The sequence below is a fragment of the Arvicola amphibius genome, chromosome 4 (assembly GCF_903992535.2).
Source record: "Arvicola amphibius chromosome 4, mArvAmp1.2, whole genome shotgun sequence".
NCBI classification, from domain to species: Eukaryota; Metazoa; Chordata; class Mammalia; order Rodentia; family Cricetidae; genus Arvicola; species Arvicola amphibius.
This window is the reverse complement of record NC_052050.1, coordinates 156,168,393-156,177,789: the sequence shown is the minus strand read 5'-3', so window position 1 is coordinate 156,177,789 and position 9,397 is coordinate 156,168,393. Positions and strand designations below refer to the sequence as shown.

Here is a 9,397-nt window from a genome sequence, read left to right as displayed (position 1 = left end):
GGGGGCGGGGCGACACCGGGGCCGCGTTTCCCGCCGTCCCCTCCCCCTCCCGCCGAGGCCCGACCGGGGCTCGGCGGGGGCCGGGCCGGGCTCATTAATCAGGGGCTTGTTGTGTGGATGCGGGCGGGGGCGATGCCACCCAGGGCGGGAAGCTGGCTTCGGAGGAGGCGGGTGCGGGGTTTGTGCTCCTGCCTCGCGCCCTGCTAACTGGCCCCAGGCTTCCGCCTGCGCGGGGGAACGGGGGCGGGAGGTCGGAGCCGATGCGGGGCGGCGATCGGACCCCAGCAGTCGGGGTGGGCGCGCGGCGCAGGGCGGTGCCCGCCGTGGGTGGCAGGCGCACGGCCCGGCTTGTTTACGAACATCGCTGCCTGCGAGCTATGGGTAGATGGCAGCTCCGTGGTTTTTTTTTTGTTTGTTTGTTTTTTGTTTTTTGTTTTTTTGCCGGCGGCGAGCCGTGCGAGGGGCGCCCCGGAACCGCCCCACCCTCCGCGGGCGCCCGCCCCCGCCCCCGGTCGTGGGCTCTTTCCGGGGCGTCATCAGAGCCATTCACTTGTCAGGTTCCCGGGAAGTGGAAGTCGCCTGTTCTGGATGTAATAGGAGAGAGGAGGAGGGCGTGTTGGCGTAGGAAAATGCGGTTTCCATAGTGCCGGGAAAGGGCGGGCCTGGGCGGGAGCGGGGAGCTGGGAGCGGGTGCTGGCGGGCGTCCTTCCCGCGCCCCGCGCCCTTACCGCACCCAGCCCGCACCCCAAGTCCTGCTCACCCCACACCCGGGATACCGGCGGGCGTCGCCGTATCTAGGAGCGCGGCCGCGGGCACAGGGCCAAGCCAAAGATGCCCTTGAACTACTGCTTTGAATTTCTCTATCTACGTGGCCTTTGTGACTTTCAAAGTCGAGGGCAAATAAGCACCAGCACGTCAGTCTCCTAACAGAATGAGGGCCGCTAGAAAGGCAGTGATCCGAGTTCACAGAGGGCAGGCTAGGAATCCTGATCGAGGTGGGTAAACAAAACAAACCCTTGCCCATGGGTCGCGTGGGGGGGGGGGAGGATCTAAATGAAACAATTCGTGACAAGGCGTTTATCTTGCAGTATAACCTTGGTTATTTTGTACTGAATCCTGGAAGTTCGCTTTGGAATGCCCTGCATAATTTACAAAAGTCATTGCAAATACAATGACATGTTTAAGAAAAACAATTGCACATTGTGATTTTGAAGACCATGGATGTTTTAACCTTAGTATAAAATGTGCCAAGATAACCCAAGCTATTATTGGACCTGTCCTGTTCTTAGCATGTATATGGTTATGATTGGAATTATCGATGAACAGCAAAAGTTTGTGAAAAACATCAATGTAGTAAATATCATCCTAAAATTAACCTCAGAAGGGTGTGTTGAATTCAGTTGAATTTAAACTATTCCCTTTAAAAGTAAGAGAGCCGTGAAGGCAGTTGTAAATGTTCACTCCTGTGTTGTGCAAATGTGTGTGACTGCACACCCATGCATGCACACCCATGTATGTGTCGAACACCCTGTCCTTCTGACAGCTGGCTGTTCCTCTTCTATCACCAAGCGTTATCTCTACCCAGAAGAAACATGACAGGGTTTTTAATCTTAGGGCTTGAAGAAAATGAGGCTCAATTTTATTGATGGTGATAATTTACGTTCACTCTATGAGACACATAAATGGACCTGTATGCTCTGTATTCTGAAGTAGCGGAGGACAAGGGGCCACTCTGCCAGTGTCCTGGGCTTCCCTTTGAGAAAGTATCTTTGGTAACCATTTTGTTTTCTTTTTTATTTTGACTCTTAATACAAAATTAGATTTTTAGGAATGCGTTGAGTGATGACGTTCTGTGGCCGCTGGAGCTTGGCCAGTACCAACTTTGTTTTCCTTGGGGCTGTGTTAATGTTAAGAACCAGGAGTCAGAAGCTCCTCGGTGGCCAGTGACCTGTTCTGTGTGCTGCCTAGGTTGCCAAGAGGCCAGAAAAAGGCACCACCACTTATGACATTTCTGCTCACAGAGGTGACAGGGCTCTTTACAGCAAGGTGTTTGTCAGTCCGAAGCCCGGGGGTTTCCCAGTGCAAAAGCCAAGAGTTACCCTCTCCAGCTGAGAGTCCCCAACCCCAGAGCCCCTTGCCGTCTCTCCTTCCTGCTGCCAGAGAAGCTGCTTATTTGCTGGGAGCTGGTCGGATATCTCGTGATTTTCCAACTGTTTCCTCATGTTTTCTCAGTGCAAGTTGTCTCCTAAACACCTGCAAACGCGCTGTGCTCACAGGCCTGGGTGCCGCTCACCTGGACGGTTGCCAGCCAACAGCCTGGCTGCCCGCAGGTTTTCATCCTGGTTTAGGATCTTTCCTTAGAATTTTCCTTTCGCTTCACAGCTGACAAATGGCCATTTGTCAGGGTTTTGTTTAGTTGGGTCTCAGTTTTCCGAGACAGTGTTTCTCTGTGTAGCTCTGGCTGTCCTGGAACTCAGTCTGTAGACCAGGCTGGCCTCTAAATCAGAGATCTGCCTGCCTCTGCCTCCTGAGCGCTAGGACTAAAGGCGTGCACCACCATAGCTTTTTATCAAGGAAGATTTGGGATTTTCTTAACATAAGTTCATGCAATTGTGCTTCTTTTATTAAATTAAAAAAAATTCTTCCTTCAATAATTTAAGTATTTTCATTAAGTTATTAATTGTATAAATGGGTGAAATGTCTTAAAATCCAAGATATAAATACTATTACCAAAAAGGATCATAGATTTTTATTCATGTAGAGAGGCTAAACTGGGAGAAAAGTACTTAGTTTTTAGTTTTTTTCTTTGTGCTTTAGGTGTATGGCAGGCTTTTCTGTCTAGGTCAGCTCTGAAAACTGACTAAGTGGGTTGGTAAGTGGAAAGCTACACAGCTGGTCCCACCCCTTTCTTAAAGCGTGTCCCAGGAAGCCCGACACTAGCTCATGTTGGTGGATCTTTTTACTCTTTAGAAAAAATGGCATCGTTTCCCCCTGTTGCGCTGTGCTCAGTAACTTGGTTCACAGACTTAATCGAAACATCTGCATTTCTGATAAATGAACCTTGTCCAGACATTTGCCCATCTAGGATTACCAGGAGGACTTACGGCATTATATGAGTCGCCCCCCTCCCATCTCTTTGCTAGTATGTTTCAACTGAAATTGCACAAGAATTTTGTAACATGTGAACTCTGTGTTTGCAACAGGATAACTTCCCTGCAAGAATGTTAACTGTTGTTTGCTCTACTTAGTATCTCTGCCTAGCAGCACAGTTAAACAATCAGAATTTGCAGACTAGGCAGGCAGAAACAGGTGGATCTCCAGTTCAAGGCTAGCCTAGCTTACTTATAGTGAGCTCCTGCCTAGTCAGGGCTGCTTGTTGAGAACTTGTCTCAAAAATGAGAAAAAAAAAACAAAACAGGCAAACAAAAGGAAGGAAGGAGGAGGGAGGGAGGGAGGGAGGGAGGGAGGGAGGGAGGGAGGGAGGGAGGGAAAAGAAAAGAAAGGAGTTTATATAAATTGTATAAATTGTTTATATTAATTCCTTGGAATTGTAATGGTGGTCCACTTTAGCATTCATTCTGCTCATTAAAAGTCTTTATTTTTAATAAATAAAAGCTTATTGAATGCTAAAATCACCGTAACTTTTTAAGTGAGCACTGTCTGTCCCTGGGGCCACAGAGCAATGCCGGTGACATTAAGAATGTCTCCAACATGACACAGCTATATTTTCTGGATGCAGAGTAGAGACAGCTGGGAGTGACCTTCTGCCAGTCCCCGTGCCTCGGGAGAGCAAAGTCAACCTGTGCTCTTTGGTGCTGTGTGCTGATCAGGAGCAAGCAGTTGGCCTGGGTTTGCAAGTTCCTCCCGAGGTAATAGACACAGCCAGCCGCCTCCTGCCAGGTGCCCCACGTTTGGTGGAACTGTGTCCTTCTGAAACCTGCCATGTCCCTACAGCCATTAGCAGGTTGCTTCTAAAGTCTGAATTCTAAGGTGTTAGAAGCAGCCTAAGGAAATGTGGCTGGCTCTTACCCATACTGCCACCCACTGGCGACGTCTCTCCCCGAGGCATCCAGTGAGCACAGCTATACCTCCATTGGTGGCTGGAGGGTTTTATTTATATGAAATTATTTATTACGTAACATATCCACTTTGCTGGGATCCTGAAGAAAGGTAGTGAAAGTGATTTTAGATACAGCAGAGAAACACCGATTCTGAGTGACCCAGAGCAACAACAGGTGAGTAGGAGACGTGAGCAAGGAGTTCTTGTAAACAGACCGGCTGCTTCAGAACCAGTCCATGCACATTTCCACACGACAGGATGGAAGATATTTATCAGTGCTGAATTAAAGCTTCAGGAAACAAAGCTGCGTGCAGTTGGACACTGCTCCTTCGTTTCAAAGAAAATGTTAATTACACCACTGTTTGGTCAATGATTCAGGCATATTCCTAGCTAGCTCTTACATCCTGAATTAGCCCATTTCTGTTAATGTATTTATCAGCTTGAGGCTGTGCGTTATTGGTAAGAATCCAGTGTCTGTCTCCATCAGTACCTACATGGCATCTCTTTGACTTCACCTGCTCCCTCTATCTCTTCTGATTTCCTGCTTGGCTTTACGCTGCTAAGTTACTGACCGAAACAGCTTCTTTATTAACCAATGGTAATAAAACATATTCACAGCATACACAGGGGAATCCCACATCAGCTACACAATAAATCAAGTATCTAAACTCAGAGTTATTCTATGATTACTAGGTCAAACCTGAGTTAAAATCAAAACATGCTTTTACCTTGGCCATTCAACCTCAGATTCTTTTTAGAATAGCCAAAGTCACATCAAAGGATATTGAAATGATTTTTTGAAAAATGCGAGTGGGAAAGAAAATATACCCTCAAGATTATAAATGGCAAGTGTCAGTTCCCAAGTCTTCACCATGATGATATTTCCAAGTAAGATAATTAGAACTGTGTGCAGCTCCTTAGTTCATTCTAATATGCAATCATTTCTCTTTTTTTGACTTGCTTCTTACTGTAGGTGATGCTGTATTTTATTTTATGCTGCTACATAATGGCAGTCTGCAGAGAGAGTGGTTATTTACCCGGAGGGGAGGAATCCAAAGGCTTGATTGATGTGTGTACTGCCAATCACATCCTTAGGATGCTACATTTAAAACAAGATCTGGCATACAGTATCAGTAGCCAGATGATGAGATGGAGAGATGGGTCAGTGGTTAAAAGCACTTACTGCTCTTCCAGAAGACCCTGGCAGATGGTTCACAACTGTCTACAAAGCCCTAGGGACTCTTATTCCTTCTTCTGACCTCTGAGGGCATGCAAATACATGTGACATTCACTCAGACATATACAAATAAAATAAATATTAAAAAATTAAAGACCAGGGATGGAGAGACTGTTCAGTGGCTAAGAACACTTTCTACACTTGCAGAGGACTTGAATTCAGCACCCTGCACCCACATAGAAGCTAATAACTACCTGTAACTCTAGGGGGTTCAACACCTTCTTCTGACCTCCATGGGTACAATTTAGGCATGTAATGCAATACATATGTGTAGACACACATGTAAAATACAAATATAAAAATAAATCTCAAAAATTTATCAGCAATAGTAAACAGTAAATAATGACATGTGGTTCTTAGCAGTATGTAGGGGACATTTAAAATTTTATCCTTCCAAATGCAGATGTCATAAGTATATGATTCTTTGTCAGGAGGTGTTGAGCTGAAGTCTTTTACCTTCTGGTTAGGGAGTTTCTACCACCTGTCCTATGAGTCCACAGATTCATAAAAGGTTAACTAGGAGAATTAGGACTGGGGATGTAACTCATTGGTGGAGCCCTGACCCAGCATGGGTAGAACCCTGGATTAGATTCCAGGCTACAACCAAAAACTGAAGCCATTTACCTCTTCCCACCTGTTCTACACTTTTGCCTTGTTTAACACATCTCTAACACAAGTGAGAGTAACCATACCGAAGGAACTGAAAAGTACAAGTATTCCCAATTTCCCAAAAGCAATGTGACCACATCAGCCCATGAGCTGCAGGCAGGACCTTGCAAGCCACGTCCCCTGCAACTAAGAAGCTGAAGACTGGAGACTGCCCCTGCAGACAAGCACCTTCTAACAGTTACTACTGGGAAGTCAATAGCAGCGGGCCTTCCAACACTGGCTGCTTCTTTCTCGGTGTTTCAGAGACCATACCAATGCTTCTGGGACAAAACAAAACAAACAAACAAAAAGCAAAAGAGCTATGTGTGATTCCTATCTTAAATGCTGTTCCCTGTGGGGTGGAATAGTGCCCGTCTTCAAGGTTCTGGATTTGAACACTTGAGAACCCATTATGCACTTCAGTTAAGAAAGGAAACAAAAAAGCTAAGATGTACCAACATTTGACATTTATCTGGGTAAATGTGTGCTGCATTTTAAAACATCACAGACAGTAGAGGGTTCAGGATGCCTTTCCCATCCTGCACTGTGTGTTAAAATGGACTGGTGTACAGGCCATTAGTGTATCTCCAACTCAGACCATGAAAATCAGCAAGCACTAAGTGACTGAACGCGCTGCGGGTATTTTTGGAGCCCTGTCTTTTGCAAAGATCCAGGCTATAGGTCTTTGCCTCTGTGCCCTTCTGCCTCCCTAAGGCTCACTTCTTTGTGTGGTTAGGACTCGGGTTTTTATAAGCATCTTTGGTTGTGACATAGAATTTGAAAACAGAAATTGTCACATGTTATTACAACATCGTCTGATATTTCTCTTAACCGTAGTTTTAATTCCTGGTACTGCTGTCTTAGCCCACCCTTGTCAACTTGCGGAGAAGGTGGTTTCTTTTATCCCATTTTTTTTTTCTCTTAAGACCATACTTTATGCACACGTATTAAAAAAGGCGAAAGAATGGGTTAGTAGGGTTTTAATCTTTGAGCCTAGGGAGTTTCATTGTCAGACTTCGCCTTAAGAGTCTGCCCTCGGGAAGATTCTGGGGACAGATGACAACACAAAGTTGTAATGACGAAACCAGTCTGTGGTGAGCTGGGCCCAGCTGGAGGAACCGGCACGTGGTCAGCAGAGGCAGGAGGACCTGCAAAAGTTTGAGACTGTCTTGGGCTACACACCACAATACATTTTCAGAACACAATGACACACACACACACACACACACCACACCACACCACACACAAAAGACGAAAGAGAAATAGGAGAGAGGGAGGGAGGGAGAGAGGGAGGGAGGCTAACCTCCATCCTAGTTAAACAGATTTGCCTTTTGAAGAAAATTGTGTGTGCGTAAGAAAAGGAATAAATGCAGCCAAGTGGGAAGAAAATTATGGCAACTTTAAGAGAAATCTTGTTTTCTCCCATCTTTTCATTTTATAGCATCAATGTCAGTCTCTGAGCAATTAATGTTTAACCGGTTTCGAAGCTGACTGGACCTGTCTCCGACACTGCAGCTTCAAAGAGGAGTTTGTAGCCATCTGCCCATGCTGTGGGGAACCTTCCAGAAGTGAACGACAAGGGACGGGCAACACAGAAGGGTCAGCTCTGTGCATGTAACTGGCACTACACTCCCTGCCCTTCCTGTCCAGCTGCTTCTTAAATATGACTGATTCACCAGCCACCTGCCCCCGTGATCAGTTCCTTCTTTAAGTTTGAAATAAATTTCCATCTGAAATGATGTCTGCCATCCCAAGTGACTCTCCCAGGAAGGGAACCCCTTTCTCTTAATTCCTGATGGATTACAGTTTTAGACATAGCTGTGAGAGTTAACACATTTACTATGAGAACTGAGAGTGCCCATTTCGCAGAGAATGCTGCCTGAATGAAACCCAGGTCCTCTAAAGCCAAGGTTAGGAGCTGACCCTCTCACAGGAAAGGGAGACTGAGGCACAGTCACTAAATCAAATGTCACTAAATCAAAGGCGAGTGACTGTTGTGTTCAGCGTCTGGTTGATTCCCTTGGACTGCAGTACCAGGAACTTCCCGCATAACTCAGGTCACACTTGACGTGAGTTACGAGGTCTGGTGATGAAGTTGCCCAGACCCAAGAGCAAAATGAATCATTTCTGGCTCATCAGCCCCAAGTGTGCTCAATGGTCCCACAATCAACCTCTCCCCACCAACGGCTGTGCCTGGAGGTGCTATCCCAAGATCCCAGGGATTTAGGGTCCCCCAGATCTTTTGGTCTCCCAGGTCTTAATCCCTCTTGGATCTGTCAGGTGTCTTTGTCTGCCCAGGTCTCTTGGTCCCATCACATATCCTGGTTTTCCAGGCCTTTTGTTTCTCTTGGTCTTTCTGGGTCTCTCGGTCCCCATGTCTCTTGGATCTTTTGGGTGTCTTGATTCCCTCCAGGTTTCTTGGTCCCCTTAGATGTCTTGCCCCTCTTCCTGACCAGGTCTCTGGGGTCCATCAGGTGCCTTTGTCCCTCCAGGTGTCTGAGTCCTCCAAGATCTCTTGGTCCCATCATATATGTTGGTCCTCCAGGTTTCTTGGTCTTCCAGGCCTTTTGGCTCCCTCAGGTGTCTTGATCTTTCTGGGTCTCTTGGTTCCCAGATCTCTTGGTCATCCAGGTCTCTGGGATCCATCACGTGTCTTGATCCCCCAGGTCTCTTGGTCCCCTGGCTTTTGATCCCCTAGGCTTCTTGGTCGCCCATGCCTTTTTTGTCCTCCAGGTCTCTTGGTCCCCCAGTTTTTTTTTGTTTTTTTTTTTTTGTTGTTGTTGTTGTTTTGTTTTGTTTGTTATCCCAGGCCTCTTGGTCTCCCTGGCCTCTTAGAGCTCACTTGTCTCCTGGGTAAAGCAGAGGCACACAAGAGACTGACACCCTTCCTTCAGTCATTGCCAGGGTAGTATGGACAGGAAATCACACTGACTGATGAAATCCTTCCCAGGGTGAAGACCAGTCTTGCTACTTTCCCACCCACCACAGGTTACCCCTGAGGTACCTCTCTCCATGGGTAGCAGCAGTCAGTCCCGCTTATTGCTGTCTTTCTTGGAGCAACAGGAGCCCAGGAAAGTCAAGCTTCTTTTTGCTTCTGAGCTTTCTGGTTCAAGTAGCTGGCGTTTTCTGACATCGTGGAAGTTCCGGAAACAGGCCGTTCGGTTCCCTGTAAAAAGAGTAGAGTGGCATTTCAGACCCCAGTAGTGTCAGTAGGAAGTGGAGAATCTAGAGGGTGGCGTAGGGCACACCTGCAGGATGGGGAGACGAGTCTAAAAAGTGCTGCATGGGAAAGCTGGCATGTCACTGCATCGAAGGCTAAAGCGGGACCGTCTGCTGGTGTGGTCAGCATGATTCAAAGACCTCCTGAAGACACTTTGAAGGCAGGTCCCCGTCTTCCTTCGTGGAGGCAACAAATGAACCAAGTGAGCCATGTGTTAAAACATGCAACCGTG

General features: G+C 46.9%; 1 long non-coding RNA gene across 1 annotated transcript; it reads left to right on the top strand.

Annotated features, from left to right (window-relative positions):
* The first annotated feature begins 577 nt into the window (after nt 1-577).
* Nucleotides 578-7,684, top strand: LOC119813521. The gene is made up of 2 exons (XR_005285190.1): nt 578-995; nt 7,387-7,684. It is a non-coding gene; the product is annotated as an uncharacterized LOC119813521 (long non-coding RNA).
* Nucleotides 7,685-9,397: the final 1,713 nt, after the last annotated feature.